Source organism: Hyperolius riggenbachi, chromosome 9, assembly GCF_040937935.1.
Source record: "Hyperolius riggenbachi isolate aHypRig1 chromosome 9, aHypRig1.pri, whole genome shotgun sequence".
NCBI lineage: Eukaryota > Metazoa > Chordata > Amphibia > Anura > Hyperoliidae > Hyperolius > Hyperolius riggenbachi.
In genome coordinates, this window is record NC_090654.1 from 278,364,308 (window position 1) to 278,382,661 (window position 18,354).

General features: G+C 46.8%; 1 protein-coding gene across 1 annotated transcript in view; it reads left to right on the top strand.

The window, feature by feature from the left end:
* PTGER2 (prostaglandin E receptor 2) overlaps window positions 1–18,354 on the top strand; it is a 44,855-nt gene that overhangs the window by 5,251 nt on the left and 21,250 nt on the right. The window lies entirely within an intron of this gene.

The window sequence follows — 18,354 nt, forward strand, 5'->3', positions numbered from 1 at the left end:
CAGTAAAAACAAGATATAGGTCAATTCATTGTGATGAGTAGTGATAAACTTATTGGCAAATTAATGCGAGGTGAAAGATACTCAGATGCAAAAAATGTACAACCCTGTGGGCTTAAAGGGAAGATCCGCGCTGCTAAAAAAAAAAAAAAAAAAAATGCACTCACTTGGGGCCTCTTCCAGCTCCTGGCAGTCGATCGGTGCGCTCGCCGCAGCTCCTCTCCCTCCGAGCGTTTCGAAAAGTCGCAATCACGACAATTTTACCACGATTTTAATGTTAGGGCTAGTACACTGCACACACAAAAAATCACTATAGCAATTGCTAGCCCTTAGCGATTTGCAGAAGCGATTTTGTGAAGAGATTTTCAGAACAATTTTTGAATGGATAAGGGCCCTTTTCCACTAGCAATCACTAGCGCTGAACTGAACGCTAGCGATTGCGATTCAGCAAAGTAACAAATTTCCCCGGCGTTTGCGATCGCGATTTTGCTATGCACAGGACTGCATAGCAAAATTGCGGCAAAAATCGCTCCGCGGCGCGATCGTGTTTCAGTAATAACGGTAGTGGAAATTATCTACCGCGATTCCTATGTTAAAATACAAACTGTAGCGATTTTAAAATCACTAGCGGTTTGCGATGTTGCAATTCAGCATCGCAATCGCCGCTAGTAGAAAAGGGCCCTGAGTGTTTTTGCACATTCATTCTAGTTGAGTCGCTCTTAGGGTTTAAGAAGCCAAACGCTTTTCAAAGGGCTGGTGATCTGAAAAGTGCTAAGAAGAGTTCTTGGTGCGCACCAGCCCTAAGTCATTGCAGGTGTTCTTTCTTAAATGAAAGCCACCCTCAGGCCTCAGCCACACGATAAGCGCTTTTCTGAGCGCTTTCTGATTGATTAGTGCTTTTTAACACTTTCATTAAAATCACGGTAAAAATCGCCACGATTTTTCGCGTATGCGATCCCGATGATTTTTATGCAATGTTTACTACGATTTTAATGAAAGTGAATGGGAGCAATTTTTTCAAAGCGCTCAGAAAGTGCTAATCAATTTCAAAGCGCTCAGAAAAGCGCTTATAGTGTGGCTGAGCCCTCAAAATGCTTTTTGTGTGGAGGGAAGTGGGAGGTTGCTGAGGAGTTGAGGGGGATTCTATCAGAGCCGGGACAAGGTCCTCCAGCACGGGAAGCTGAGATACCAAAGTGCGCCCCCCAATCCCTCCCACCTCAGTCATCACATACTGATTGCTAATAGACTATGAGGTGCCCCAACGCCCCCAACACCCTCAACACCTTAATCTCTAGTTATCTGGCTTGCAGTCACTGTCATGTATCCCCTTTTCTTATTTCTCTCTGCTTCAAACACAATAGGGGAATGATAGCTGAGTGAGTTGTGCGCCCCCTCCTACACTGCGCCCTGAGGCTGGAGCCTCTTTCGCCTCTGCCTCAGCCAGACTCTGTGCCCTCTCCTACACTGCGCCCTGAGGCTGGAGCCTCTCTCGCCTCTGCCTCAGCCAGACCCTGTGCCCCCTCCTACACTGCGCACTGAGGCTGGAGCCTCTCTCGCCTCTGCCTCGGCCAGACCCTGTGCCCCCTCCTACACTGCGCCCTGAGGCTGGAGCCTCTCTCGCCTCTGCCTCAGCCAGACCCTGTGCCCCCTCCTACACTGCGCACTGAGGCTGGGCTGAAGCCTCTCTCGCCTCTGCCTCAGCCAGACCCTGTGCCCCCTCCTACACTGCGCACTGAGGCTGAAGCCTCTCTCGCCTCTGCCCGGCCCTGCCCTGCGCCCCCTCCTACACTGCGCCCTGAGGCTGGAGCCTCTCTCGCCTCTGCCTCGGCCCGTCCCTGGATTCTATGGAATGGTACAAGAAATGAAACTACATTTTTAAAACTTTTCCTGAATAATTTAACACAATGTTTTATTAGATGTTTGGGCTGTTAATTAGCAAGTTTAGTCTACACAAGCTTAAACTGTACTTAGTAAAAATAATAAACTACATTAGTTCTACTTATTTCAAATTGCAAAAGAAAAATAAAACTTTGTATTTCATTTGAATTGCCTTTAATGTTTTAACAGCTATGCTTTCTAATGTAACCTTTATACAAACACCGTTCCCTTATCAATAATGCAAACATGCTGCATTATTTATCATATACTTTGCATCTAGGAAAATTTGTGACAAAATATCTGAGCCTTGTTGTTTCTGTACAAGACAGCTGTTTGTAGACCAGCGGGGGGAAAAGATCACCTTATCACCTAGGGCGGTTTTTGTTTTTTGAAAAACGCCTTAAAATAACTTGCGCAATAAATGGGATAGTTCATATCAGCGCGTTGCATCTGCTTTCCGTTCACAAAAGCGCTGCATGTACCATTTTTAGGGCGATTTTGCTCCAATGGAAGGTAAAGTGCAAAACGCTCACAAATCGCTTTGTGTGGTGATTGCATTCTCGATTTTAAGAATAAATACATTGTATTTATTATTTTCCGGGTCAAAGAGTTCACTTCCTGACTTGCGTCAGGGAGTGAATTAAAAAAATCGCTCTGCAAAATCGCTTTAGAAAAGTGCTTAAAAAAAAGCGCACAGTGGAGTGCCGAGAGGGGAAAAATCGCTTTAAAAATCTCATGCAAGTGCATGTCCGACCGATAATGCGACCAATTTCAGGACGAAAATTGGTGGCATTGTCAATCGCGCATGCTGTAAGATGTCAGGCCGAAGTTGGTTGGTTGGGTGTGTGTTGGTACGGCGGCCAGGGCTGAGCTCTCGGATTCCGAATTTCGAGTTTGGCATCAGAATTTGGCAGTTCACACTAGAAACTTGAAAATTCGGCAGTTCCGAGTACCGAATTCGGTTTTCCATTGAAGTCAATAGTGCCAAATTCCGCAGTTAATTGTGAAAAATGACTTGTTTCGCCACTTTAGTGTGGCCTTCAGCGATTGGGGATTTCCCAGCGGCCATTTTGTTTGCATCACCATTTGCCGAAGTTTCTTGTTTCAAAGGCAAAATTTTCGTGTTCCCAGCCTCTGCTATGCAGGCTGACTGTGACCATTCAGTGGCGGGAGTTCGTCAGTGTCAGAGGGTGGTGGCATGTCTAAGAGGATACTGGCGTGGGACCACTCCTGAGGATACTGGCGTGGGACCACTCCTGAGGATACTGGCGTGGGACCACTCCTGAGGATACTGGCGTGGGACCACTCCTAACGATACTGGCGTGGGACCACTCCTGAGGATACTGGCATGGGACCACTCCTGAGGATACTGGCGTGGGACCACTCCTGAGGATACTGGCGTGGAACCAGTTCTAAGGATACTGGCGTGGGACCACTCCTGAGGATACTGGCATGGGACCACTCCTATGGATACTAGCGTGGGACCACTCCTGAGGATACTGGCGTGGGACCACTCCTGAGGATACTGGCGTGGGACCACTCCTGAGGATACTGGCGTGGGACCACTCCTGAGGATACTGGCATAGGATTATCACAAGGTAAGTATCCCTGGTTAATCTAGAACAATAAAGGACTTTTTTTCGTTGTCGTGTTTTTATTTCTTTTTTTAATTTTGTGGAAATGGGTAAGGGGTACTGTATACCCCTGTACTCATTTCATCTGGGGAGGGGAAGGCCTCCGGGATCCGCTTGTTAAAGGGGACCCCCGGATGGCACCATGAACCCCCCCAGCACATCGGCGGCCCCCACCTCCTCCTAGGGCACCGGAGGTGGGGAAGAGCCTCTTGTCCATGGATTGGAAAAAGGCTCTGGGGGAGAGGGGGAGGCTTGGCCACCCCTCTCCTCCAGAGCCCCCCCATACTATGGACCATGCGGGCTGGTATAGCTCAGGGTGCAAAGCCCCACGTGGCCGGGACTCCGCATTCTGGCTATCCCAGCGTGCATGGGGGACAAGGGGTTAAGGAGGCTTGGGAAGGGGGACCCCACGCTGTCTTGTTTTCATGAAATGTATACAATATGTATACAGACCTCGGAATGCAGTAACCTGTGCTGCAGTCATTTTACACAGTTTAAAAAACATTTTTCCTATGAAACTTTGAAATTTATTTGCTCAAAAACTATAAGGTCACAATTTTTCTTTACATTGTTCCTACTCATCTGCTTAACATACATGCCAAATTTGGTGAAGATAGCATCTATGGGGGCTTTATAATTAACCGTGGGAGTTGGCACCATTTAATACAAAATAGAAATGCACTCGGAATACAAAAATTTGTAACACGAAATTCGGTTTTCGCCTGCGGTACACCGAATTTTTCTGAAATCGGAATTCAGCTGTTCCGATCAGCCATAACGGCAGCCAATTTCGCCGCCAGGGATGAGCTCCAGATGAAATCCAAATGAGTTTTATTGGGATTTCAGCCACATAATTCGTGCAGCTGATCATGTGGTTGGTAAACTTACTCAGCGGCCGTCTTCTTTAACCTCCTTAGCGATATGCCCGTCACTGTGTCGGGCATACCGCTCTGTGGCCCCGGGAGTCCCCCATAATAAATGTTTTTAACCAAATGACCAGAGCAGGGACAAGGTCCTCCAGCACCCAAGGCTGAGACACCAAAGTGCGCCCCTCCATCCCTCCCACCCCAGCCGTCGCACACTGATTGCTATTAGACTAAGACGGCCACAGGGCCCACAACCTCCCCAACATCTTAATATCTAGTTATCTGGCTTGCAGTCACTGCTATGTATGTCCTTTTCTTTTTTCTTTGTGCTTCAAACACAATTAGGAATGACAGCTGAATGAATTGTGCGCCCCTCCTACACTGCGACCTGAGGCTGGAGCCTCTCCAGCCTATGCCTCGGCCCGGCCCTGCAAATGACTTTAAAGCCTTTAACTAGCACTAGGCTAGTTAGTTCAAGTGTCGGGCAACCACCATTCCTCTGCGATCCCCCCCGATCCCCCCGTTTATACGTAACCCCCCCCCCCCTGGATCCAGCGATCGCGCAGCCTCCCGGCACAGCTCCGTGCTCTCTATGGGGAGGATCCGGTTTGCGCATGACATCATGACATTGGGAAAAAAATAGCAAAACCTCCTGAGCTGCGTAACGCTGAGGAGGTTAATCCATCCCACGTCGCGTCCCATGCGGGGGGGACATTTTATATATTGAAGCAGGGGCGTAGCAATAGGGGGTGCAGAGGTAGCGACCGCATCGGGGCCCTTGGGCCAGAGGGGCCCCGAAGGGTCCACCCTCTATCACAGTATTAGCTCTCTATTGGTCCTGTGCTGGTAATAATCACTTCTATAGATGCTTTGAATAGTAGTAATCCTTAACACACTGTTCCCCATCCCCTTCTTACACCTCTGACACTGTAGTTGCCATTGGCAGGTTTGGTGCGCCATATCAATTGTTATGTATAGAGTGCTTGGGGGGGCCCCATGTAAAACTTGCATCGGGGCCCACAGCTCTTTAGCTACGCCACTGTATTGAAGGGCAGCAGCGGGGCGGATGCGGCGGGCTCAGCCGATTTCCTGAAGATTTCATGCTGAAATCGGACGGGAATCGGCCTGCAGTATATGGACAGCTTTGACAAAGAGATACATTTGTCTCTTTGTCGAATCTGCCCATAATCTGCAGGTGTATGGCTACCTTTACAATGCTCACTATGCAAGCCTTTCAAATAAAGACACCACAGTGGCCACAGTGCTGCATTTTTAATGTAACCTTTTGTATGTTTTGACAAATAAAGTGATATCTTAAAAAAGCTGAGCCGGATTGTTTTGGAGCTTATATAGCACTGACATCTTCTGCAGCACTTTACAGAGTACATAGTCATGTCACTGACTGTCCTCAGAGGAGCTCACAATCTAATCCTACCATAGTCATAGTCTAATGTCCTACCATATTATTATTATGTATTTATATCGCACTGACATCTTCTGCAGCACTTTACAGAGTACATAGTCCTGTCACTGACTGTCCTCAGAGGAGCTCACAATCTAATCCTACCATAGTCATAGTCTAATGTCCTACCATATTATTATTATGTATTTATATAGCACTGACACCTTCTGCAGCACTTTACAGAGTACATAGCCATGTCACTGACTGTCCTCAGAGGAGCTCACAGTCTAATCCTACCATAGTCATAGTTTAATGTCCTACCATATTATTATTATTACGGTATGTATTTATATAGCGCTGACATCTTCTGCAGCACTTTACAGAGTACATAGTCATGTCACTGACTGTCCTCAGAGGAGCTCACAGTCTAATCCTACCATAGTCATAGTTTAATGTCCTACCATATTATTATTATTACGGTATGTATTTATATAGCGCTGACATCTTCTGCAGCACTTTACAGAGTACATAGTCATGTCACTGACTGTCCTCAGAGGAGCTCACAATCTAATCCTGCCATAGTTACAGTCTAATGTCCTACCATATTATTATTATGTATTTATATAGCGCTGACATCTTCTGCTGCACTTTACAGAGTACATAGCCATGTCACTGACTGTCCTCAGAGGAGCTCACAGTCTAATCCTACCATAGTCATAGTTTAATGTCCTACCATATTATTATTATTACGGTATGTATTTATATAGCGCTGACATCTTCTGCAGCACTTTACAGAGTACATAGTCATGTCACTGACTGGGCTCAGAGGAGCTCACCTAGTTTAAGGTCAATTTTGGGCAAACCGATCAAATTATCAGTATATTTTTGAGAGGAAACCTACAACGAACATACAAACTCCATGCAGATTGCATTCTAGCTGAGGTATAAAGCTGGGCCTCCAGTGCGGCAGGGTGAGGGCGCTATCCACTACATCGCCGTGCTGAACGTCATGTCCAAAAACAACAACTCGTTGGCTTGTAGCCTGAGAAGCAAGTTTTGTGAATCCAGGCTTGGATAAATAGCTCCAGGGATTAACTCGTTTTGTAAATGTTTGGGGGTACTGCAGATTTCTGAAGGTTTTCCCCAAACAGCGGCTTACATGAAGTGGCCGTGAGTGAGTGAGGGGCTGGTGACGGCGTCCAACCAAGCGGAGGGATATCACCATGTAGGGAGAGGGAGACTCCTCAGGTCCTGGGAACGGCCACCTACAGACAACGCAGATCTCCTGCCTTATAAACAGGATACAAACACTTATTGGCTCTGCTCCTGCCTTCTGCTGACGGACCAGGCCACATGTAGGATGACAGATACACACAGCTGCTCCTCTGCACACTGGCTACACCTGAAGCCAAACTCAGGCCAATACGCTTTGTTACAGAAGCAATAAAGCAGACCTGAAGCTAAAAACAAAATATATGATATAATGAATTGTATGTGTAGTACGGATAATGAATAGAACATTAGTAGCAAAGAAAAGACTCTCATATTTTTCTTGTCAGTTAAATAGCTTTTATTTAATAACATTGCATCATTCTGTCACAGCTGCAGTTTTAAAACCACACTCTGTATTTTAAGCTATAAAACAGAGCAGAAGTAATGACCCTCTGAACTTTCATGCAGTAAAACCTTATCTCAAACTGTCTCTCACTGTTTCTTGGCTGTTTAGAGGGAACCTGAGATGAAGGATTAGGGACAATTTATACTTGCCATGGGCTCTCCTGTGCCGTCCTTCCAGGATCACTTCTGGTATCTGCTAAAGTCGTGGTATTCTGTAAAGTCGTGGTATTCTGTAAAGTCGTGGTATTCTGTAAAGTCGTGGTATTCTGTGCCTGCACCGTCCGGCCATGCCTCCCATGGGGGGGGGACACATTTTATATTTGGGGGGACAGCGATTGGGGATCTGTCACATACATCAATCATCGCAATATCGAATGCCGTCACTGCTGCGCACACGACTGCATAGCTCACAACTGTCCCTCTTTGGGAGCCCTGTCCCTCTTTCCTCCTCAATTGTCCCTCTTTCAGGACTTTGTCCCTCTTTCTATGTAAATATATATATTTCTCTACTGAAAAATGTGTTTGATTCACTCTAAACTTTATTCCCATCCTTTAAATTGATATACAGGTAGTCCTCGGTTAACGAACGAGATAGGGACTGTCGGCTCGTTCTTAACCTGAATCCGTCCTTAAGTCGGGACTACCTGTTCTGCTGCCATTTTTAATGCAGAGTTGGTGCAGCGGAAGGTAAATAGAGGACATCTCACCTGTTCCATGGCTGTAGAAGGTCCCAGCGTGCTGCCTGGAAGCTGCGGGGCCCGAGCTCTCGCTCCGTCCACTGTCCTCCCGGCGGCTTCACATGTGTCACATAATGACGCATTAGCAGGCGCCGCCACTAGGGGGCTTCTCCTGATTGCGTCATTATGCGACGCATGTGAAGCCGCCGGGAGGACAGTGGATGGACCGAGAGCTCGGGCCCCGCAGCTTCCAGGCAGCACGCTGGGACCTTCTACAGCCATGGAACAGGTGAGATGTCCTCTATTTACCTTCCGCTGCGCCAACTCTGCATTAAAAATGGCAGCAGAACAGGTAGTCCCCGGCGGCGTGACGTCATCGCGGCGGGTCGGCAGGAGTTCGTATCGGCGAGTCGTTCTTAAGTCGGGCGTTCGTAAACCGGGGACTACCTGTATTTCTAATTTTCACATGTTAATATAAAGGAAAATAAACCAGGATAGAAAGGACCAGTGTGGTTTGAATTATAAAACAACATATTTTTCTTATGAAATCTTTATGGTATGCGTGACTAGGGGTGTGATGGGGGCGGGATCAGGGGTGTGGCAGGGGTGTGGCTTAAGTGTCCCTCTTTCTCATCTCAAAAAGTTGGGAGGTATGGTGTATGGAGGAAGAAAAGTTTTAGCCAGATATTTAGAAAGGGGTTATTTAAAGTAAAAGTGATTAAAATGTGGAATGTATTGCCTCAGGAAGTAATTATGGCAAATTCTATATTTGCGTTTAAAGCGGACCTGAAGGTTAAAAAAAAAAAGGTTCACTTTCTTGCCGCCTGCAGCCAACCTGTGCCAATGCCGTTTCCAAACAATCCTCTGTTCCCCAGCCATGTAAGTCAACGTCCATTGCACCAGCACGGCCCTGGCCGCAAGCATTCTCATACGTGCTTCAATGGCCAGAAGCGTGCTGAGCAGAAAATCTCACCAGGAACGCGAACGAAGGCATGCAGGCCAGCGGACGGCAACTGCCAGAAGCAAAAGTGAGCCGCGGGGGATGGAGGATCATTTGGTAACGGCGCGGGCACAGGTCGGATGCAGGGGGCTGGCAGAAGCCCTAGGTAAGTGAAACTCTTCCTTTTTTTCATCTTCAGGTCTGCAATAAGGGGGGCTTAGAAGCTTTCCTTACGTTGAAAGACATCCATGACTATAATTACTACGTAATTCCCAGTGATGTTGATCCAGGGATTTTATCTGCCATCTGGAGTCTGGAAATAATTTTTTCCCTTTTGGGGCTAATTGGACCATGCCTTGTAAGGGTTTTTCGCCTTCCTCTGGATCTACAGGGATATGTGAGGGAGCAGGCTGGTGTTGTACTTTGTTCTCTGGTTGAACTTGATGGACGTATGTCAATTTTCAACCTAAATAACTATGTAACTATATGTAACTAAGTAACTATGATACGAATCCAACTATTTACTATTGTCTCCCAACTCCCATGTGCAAAGGACAACTGAAGTGATAAGAACATGGAGGCTGCCATATTTATTTGCTTTTAAACAATACCAGTTGCCTGGCTGTCCTGCTGATCCTCTGCCTCTAATACTATTAGCCATAGCCCCTGAACAAGCATGCAGCAGATCAGATGTTTCTGACTCAGCTGACTCAGGTTTACTGGATTAGCCATATGCTTGTTCCAGGGTTTTGACTCGGATACTACTTATGCCAGAAGATCAACAGCCAGGCAACCGGCATTGTATACAAGGAAATAAACATGGCAGCCTCCATATCCCTCTTATCTTGGGTTCCCTTTAAATGAAGATAAAATCTGAATCCATTCGGAAATATCAGTGCCCCTACATCCAATCAGCATTCAGCAAACAGCTCTGCGGCATCCTCATTCATAGTTGTGAACTGACTCACAGCGTGAACTGGATATGCGCCAATCTTTTCATTTGCCAAGAATAATGTACACAACATCCCACTCTGCCCTTCCACGGCCGCAGCGCCAGGCATGCAGAATATGTCATTTTACAAACACAGCCCCGAAGTTTGCAGCACAGGAGAGGTTGGGTGTGAGCAGTCTGCACATGATGTCATCGTGGGGGACATAATATGACGTGACACGCGTCTTCCTGTGTGTCACTGTGTACACGCTGACTTCCCTATTCCAGCTGTGAATCAGAAGGATGAAGCCGCCTGTCTCTGGTCAAGGTTCACATCTATTTCCCCTTTCTGCCTATTTCATGATCCCGCTATCAATATACGCGGCTCCTTCTCTCGACTCGAAGACAGATCTGTCTTTTCATTGCCGCCTGGTTCTGTCATTCCATCCCGGCGTCTCGTTATTTTCTGGTTGCTGTTGGCTTTGCTGATCTGACAGTCCTAAATAAAACAGCCGCTCTGTTATCCTAAAACCAGCAAAACCGCACGGAACAGGGGACTGAGTCCCACCAGGGGCGTAGCAATAGAGGGTGCAAAGGTAGCGACCGCATCGGGGCCCTTGAGCCAGAGGAGCCCCGAAGGGTCCACCCTCTATCACAGTATTAGCTCTCTATTGGTCCTGTGCTGGTAATAATCACTTCTAGTGTTGTCCGGATCATGAATGATTCGGATCTTTGATCCGAATCTATTTTATGAGTCGATCATCCCAATCATCAAAATGAGTGATTCGGATCGCAAAAGGGGCGGGGCTAGGAGCGACACGCCCCTTCTCAGCGGGCAGCGGGGTCTTGGAAGCAGAGCAGAGATGGATCGCTCTGTTGGAAGGGAGGCAGCCTTGCAGGGACAGGTAGAGGGGACATGGGTGCCACTACCAGATATGTGTAGAGCACACATACTGGCTGCAATGTGCTGCTCATTACAGGCTGTCTGTTCCGTAGTGCTGCACAGTGATCACATGGGAAGCTTTTGGCTCAGCACAGCTCAGTAACTTTGCAGATAGTGTGATTGAAAGGCAATATAATCCTCCTGCACTCGGCACTAAACAGCTGCACTTATCTTCTGGGAATGCTTTCTTTCACTGTGCGACCTTTTCTTTCAAAGTATACAGATGCACATATAGGTGAAATATATGTAAAGCATATGACTTCAGCATGTGGGTATTACGTGCAAACATTTCTGCTCTCTGCTCGTCCCTCCTCCCATCTCTGTCCACTCCCTGCCCTCTGTCCATCTTCTCCCCTTCTCTGTGTGTCCACTCCCTCCCCTTCTCCTGTCCACAGACCTGTCCTGCTGTTCATTTCACCCCCGAATGCTTCCGGTAGTAAAATGATCCGAGATTCGGATCAAAGATCCGGATCTCTTCAATGATCCGATTCGAATCATCCGGATCATTGAAAAGATCCGAACTTCCCATCTCTAATCACTTCTATAGATGCTTTGAATACTAGTAATCCTATTCCTTAACACACTGTTCCCCATCCCCTTCTTGCACCTCTGACACTGTGGCTGTCCTTGGCAGGTTTTGGTGCGCCGTATCAATTGTTATGTATAGAGTACTTAGGGGGCTCCATGTAAAACTTGCACCGGGGCCCACAACTCCTTAGCTACGCCACTGAGTGCCACGACTGTAGGGAACAAATTCAGAGCAATATATTTCACCACCGGGCTCAGGCTGGGATGCAGAAACGCAATCGGTGCGGAAAACGCTGCGAAAATGTACATAATGCAAGTTGCCGCATGTAAAAATGCATATACTTGCATTTTGCAATGTGCGTTTTGAAAAACACTGGTTTGTATTGCATATTTTCCAAAAACGCATCAAAAAACGCACATAATGAAAGTCAGTGGTGACACAGAGGTATTGCGTTTTATTGAGTTTTGCATGCATTTTTATATGCGTTTTTTTTTTTTTTAAGTTTGATGTATTTCTGCTTCCTACTGATTTGCATAAAACTCATATCAAAAACGCATGCAAAATGTATACAATATGCAAACCGCAAACGCATTAAAATGCACGCAAAACACCAGAAAAACATACCCAATGTCGCTATCGGAGTCCTCCGATCCGATAGGTGGCGTTTGTGTCAGGGAATGGATCAGGAAAGTGACGCTGCACGTTATCTACGCGTTGTGTTGCTTACAGTGAAGCATACAGTCAATGAAAAGCATGCTTCACTGTACCTATCAGTAACGTAACTGCATCCAGTGCGTTACCATGCCGCACGCCACTTTACCATAACACACCAGCCGCATTGTGGACGTCGCCATAGGTGTTGCATTGCAGTGCGGCAAGACTGCCTATCTGTCCATTACTGAAACTTGCATGCAGATTGAAATAGAAAGATACAGTACTTTTTTAACTATGCTGGATTATAAAACGTATTGTGCAGACAATATTTTCGCTTTAAAGGACAACTGAAGTGAGAGGGATATGGAGGCTGCCATATTTATTTCCTTTTAAGCAATACCAGTTGCCTGGCTGTCCTGCTGATCCTCTCCCTCTAATACTTCTAGCCATAGACCCTGAACAAGCATGCAGCAGATCAGGTGTTTCAGACATTATTGTCAGATCTGACTGGATTAGCTGCATGTTTGCTTCTCGTGTTATTCAGATACTACTGCAGCCAAATAGATCAGCAGGGCTGCCAGGGAACTGGTATTGTTTAAAAGGAAATAAATATGGCAGCCTCCATATTCTTCTCACTTCAGTTGTCCTTTAAGGAAACCCCCACCAGAAGGTTCTGTCTCCCTCGTTGCAGTAGACACTACAGTACGTAAAATAATAATATAACTTCTGTCCAATCAGAGGCAGCGATGTGAGAACGCAGGTCTTTCCCACTCCATCCACGTCAGCCCTGGCCGGGTCGGGGGGAAACGAGGGGAGCGGGTCACGGATACACAAGCTCAAACAACAACTTAAAAATAAATCTAGCGCTACTTTCCTCCTTTTTATTGGGTCTCTCACAAGACAGATCCTCTTCCTGGCGGCCAGACAAGCCAAGATAAACTCCCAATGCTTCAGTCTGCGTATATTGTAAAGTCTACTTTGATGAGAAGACAGAAATCACTTCAGTGCGGCCAGGCCTGGATTTACATTACAGATGTTCTGGCATTACACTTCCCTCTCCATGAACCTACAATCCCCCTGTTGAACTGCACCACAAATGCAGGGCTGTGGAGTCTGTACAAAAATCTTCCAACTCCAACTCCGGCTACCCAAAATGGCTCCGACTCTGACACCTCGACTCTGACTCCTTAGTCTAATACTTAACAGGGCTGTGGATTTTGTACAAAAATCATCCGACTCCCGACTCCGGGTGCCCAAAATTGCCCAGACTCAGACTCCGACTCCGACTCCACAGCCCTGCACAAATGTTCTGGCACTTACTTCCCCTGACCTTTGTAGGTAGCCAGGTGTCCCTTAAAGAGAACCCGAGGTGGGTTTGAAGAATATTATCTGCATACAGAGGCTGGATCTGCCTATACAACCCAGCCTCTATTGCTATCCCAAACCCCCCTAAGGTCCCCCTGCACTCTGCAATCCCTCCATAAATCACAGCCACGCTGCTGACAAACAGCTTGTCAGAGCTGGCTGTGTTTATCTCTATAGTGTCAGTCTGCTGCTCTCCCCGCCTCCTGCAGAACTCCAGTCCCCGCCTGCATCCCTTCCCTCCCTGCTGATTGGAGGGAAGGGATGGGGGCAGGGACCGGAGCTATGCAGGAGACGGGGGAGCAGCTGAGACTGACACTACAGATGTAAACACAGCCTCACAGCACGGCTGTGATTTATGAGGGATTGCAGAGTGCAGGGGGACCTCAGTGGGGTTTGGGATAGCAACAGAGGCTGGGCTGTATAGGCAGATCCAGCCTCTGTATGCAGATAACATTCTTTAAACACACCTCGGGTTCTCTTTAAAGGATACGTCCGAGAAATAAAAAAAAAAACGAGATCTGCTTACTTGGGGCTTCAGCCACTGGCAGCCAATTCGTCCCTTGCCTCAGCTCCGGTGTCCATGAATCCCCTCCGCTGGACATGCCGATCTCTGTGCCAGTGCAAAACACTCCAGGCCACGTGAGCATGATTGCAAGCGGCGTCGCCGACTGCTCACGCAGCTGCAGAAGATCCCGACCTGGCGAGGTCAGCATGTCCACAAGAGGGAATCCCTGGACACTGGAGCTACGGTGAGGGACAGACCAGCTGCCAGGGGCTGGAGGAAGTCCCAGGTAAGTAGATCTCGTTTTGTTTTTATTTTTTGGACGTATCCTTTAATACTCAGTGTAACTCTGGCTGCCTAATACTAAGTAGCCAGAGGTGTCCCCAGGTATTAGGTAGATGGAGGTGCCCCCAACTGAAGGGAGATCTCGTCAGTGGAATGCTGAGAGCAGGGTGAGTAACCTCTCATTTATGCTCTGCTCAGGACCCTGCATAGGGAAGGAGGAAGGGAGGCACTCGGGGAGGGAAGTGAGCCGGCATTCCATCATCAGGCGTCTGAAGGCATGAGCCTACAGTGCCTTATGGTAAATCAAGACCTGAGTGCGGCTCTGTATACAAAGGGGTGCTGATAAGTTTCTGGCTTTGCCCAGGAAGAGTTATGAAATGACACATCTATTCCACATATTCCCCCTGAGACTCACTGATGCACTTGCGTAGTTGCATGTCTAGGTCAGAATAATCATAGCGGTGATAACAAACCCAGCACACTCCCGTGAGATGTCCAGTATCTGGGCTATCTTTTTTTTGTGGATATCCGCCAGTTCTCAATACTCAGCTCATGGACAGCATCGCAGGATGAATTTATAGCTGCCAGGGTTCTATTGTTCTCAGCACTGGTGGGCGTGGAGTCTAAGTGAGAAAGGGTCTTCACCAGCGCACCCCGCAAGGGATGATGGGCCGTCACTCCTAACAGGTGGCGAACAACTTTGCTCCCTGGTGCTCACCAGGTCACGACCCCTAGGACTACCCCACCGGAGATGAGAAGAACAGAAGGGGTTACCTTGCCGATGGGGAAGGAGAATAAGCACCAAAGTACCATATAGGACATACTGATGGGACTTGCTGGACAAGGACAGGAAGGGACAGGCTGAACAGGACTGGCTGGATAAGCACGGAAGTAATGGCCAACCTAGAAGGGACAGCCTGGAAGAGACAGACTGGGCTGTCTGAAGGGACAGATATAGGACAGACTGGCAAATGACAAACAGGCAGACTGATGAATGACAGGCAGGCAGACTGGCTGACGAGACAGGACCAGTCCCAAAGCGTGGCCCCTGACATAATCAAGAAGTCATACATCATATTTCAATTTCTCCATTACCGGTCAAGGCCTTGTGGATGTCCAAGATTCCTTCAAATCCATTAGAAAAACAACATTTTATTTATCTACAGCCTTTGGGTCTCCAAGTGTTCATAGAAAACTATATTCTGAACCTAAAAATAAACGTTGGTCATCGATAAGATACTACATATGACCTTGTATCCATGTTCTGAGACTGGAGGTCCTTCGTTACTAAACAGGGCAAGAACTGCTCAGTAGAGTGAAGCAACATGACCCCAGGAATGTTGGCTTGACAGGCTGACACTTGAAGTTTTTCTCTTAGGTCTGAGGACCATAATGTAGCTTCAGAAGGACCACCTATAGCCTCAGTGGTTGACCGTCAGGATATTATTTAGAAGGCTTAAAGATAGTTCATTTTAAAAGCTAATAACACTGGCTAGAGATATCTCCAGAATGAATAATAGACACAACAACACCACATTCACATTTCAATGATCTCTCGTCCCAAATAATCTAGAAATTGCCTCAGGCGGCAGTATTAGAATGATTGTTGCATGGGCATTCTATTCTGCTATCAACCGAGTAGCACGTACTTCTCCATGGAGATGGGAACAGATGACTTCACACCATCGGTACAATCTTTGAAGTACCCTCTGGGAACAATAGGAGTTGTGGGCAGTGATGTGACGAGACAGATCTCTACTGGGAAGATCTACAATGTCGGGGGACATTTGGACATTCTTTAGAGCTTCACCCTGGCAGACAGTCAAGCAAACTGAGCCCTATTTTTTCCAATGAAAAGTGCGTTTGTAGCCTCAAAAAGTTGTGGCTGCTCATTAGCACTAGACCAAGAGGTGGACCACCATATAAATGTTGAAAGGATGGTATGGAAACAGTTCTTAGAAGTCTCGTAGTAAGAAGATGGAGAGAGATGACAGAAGAACTCTGACAAGGCCAAAACCTACAGAGGATTGTACAGAGTAAGTACAAGTATTTAACAAGACTGGAATTACACATTAAGAAAATCAGATTCAGACTTCGTGGACAACCATCTGTCCCCATCACTGAAGAAGAAGTTCTTCTCCAAAAATAATATGGCTTCTGTCCATTTGGTAGGGATTTTGAAGATGGAATTTTCCCAGTCCATCCACGTCACAGCGTCAGAAGAGAGGGAGGGGGTGGGACAGGTCATGGAGATATAAGCATAAGCAGCTTAAATTTAAACCTGACTCTCATTTTCCCATATTTTTATTGGGTCTATCACAAACCAGATCTTCACCCTGGCAGACGGTCAAGCAAACTAAGTCCCTAATCCTTCAAACTAGAGACATAAAACATTGAGAAAATAGCAATCCCTTCGGTCTAGCTGCACACATGGTAAGGACTAACGGAGAGCCTTATTTCAGTTTACTGGCCTTGTTTATTGCTGTATTCAAAACGCAGTCATTCCACTGTGTTCCTAAATGTTGAGATAGGTCATTTCAGTGCCCACTAGGTGCCGCATTGCACTGGATTTGGGTGCCACTTTAGGCCATAATTTTAATTACGACTATACTGGTGCAGCCTAACGTACAATAAAATCACTGTCATTTGAGTGCCGGCAATAGCCTGGAGGAAAAAATAAGGTAATCAGCGGGGAAATGTATTAGTTATATGCCACAAGATTACCTACTGCAGAGCCAGAGAGACACCTCTGGCTTCTGCCTGCGCTCAAATTAGCACGTGTCTAAAAACTAAGTAACGACAGACGATACAATACAAAAAGTTCCCATTTTTTTATAAAAACGATCAGAAAAATTTAAAGGTTTTTTATTCAAGCAAGAAATGTGAATTTCCCATTTTTTTTCCGATATATTTTGATCGGGAATGGATAGATCGTCGGTTTCTTAATTTATACACCCACAAATTTATTTTTGGGAGTTTTCGATCATTTTTTTCAATACATTGTTCAGATGATTCAAAGGTTACAATAAATCAGAAAAATCAGTAATCGTAATTATCAAATCAAGAAGAAATATAAAAACTGATATGTAGTGATGTAGCGAACGGTTCGCCGGCGAACGGTTCCAGGCGAACTTTGGTGGTTCGCGTTCGCCTGGATCAGGCGAACTTTTGTGGAAGTTCGATTCGCCCCATAATGCACTATGAGGGTCAACTATGACCCTCTGCATCACAGTCAGCAGGCACATTGTAGCCATTCAGGCTACAGTAAGCCCTGGAGCCCCCCCCCCCCCCACCACCACCACCTTATATAAGGCAGGCTCGCTGGCCATGACACTCACTCGTGTGCCTGCTGCAAATAGACAGACTAGGGAGAGCTGCTGCAGATTATTTTTCCTAGGGAAAGATTAGTTAGGCTCTTGGCTTGCTCCTGGCTGATTGTTATTGCTAACATAGCACCCCTCAACAGCTCTTTTGAGAGCTAATGTTTTCCTGATGTGTTTTTTTTTTGTGTTGCTCACTGACACTGACATTATACAGCCCTATCTGTTGCAGCTGGACCTTGGTAATTGTTATTACTGTGCCAGCCAGGCCCTGCCTAACTACCTATACTGGGACACCTACCTATGCCTACCTAACTACTGGGGCACCTACTTACCTATACGGGGACACCTACCTACCTACCTATACTAGGGGACCTACCTATGCCTACCTACCTATACTGGGACTCCTACCTATACCTAGCTAACTACTGGGACACCTACCTATGCCTACCTACCTATACTGGGACTCCTACCTATACCTAGCTAACTACTGGGACACCTACCTATGCCTACCTACCTATACTGGGTCTCCTACCTATGCCTAGCTAACTACTGAGGCACCTACCTATGCCTACCTACCTATACTGGGACTCCTACCTATACCTAGCTAGCTACTGAGGCACCTACCTATGCCTACCTACCTATACTGGGACTCCTACCTATGCCTACCTACCTATACTGGGTCTCCTAACTATGCCTAGCTAACTACTGAGGCACCTACCTATTCCTACCTACCTATACTGGGTCTCCTACCTATGCCTAGCTAACTACTGAGGCTCCTACCTATGCCTACCTACCTATACTGGGACACCTA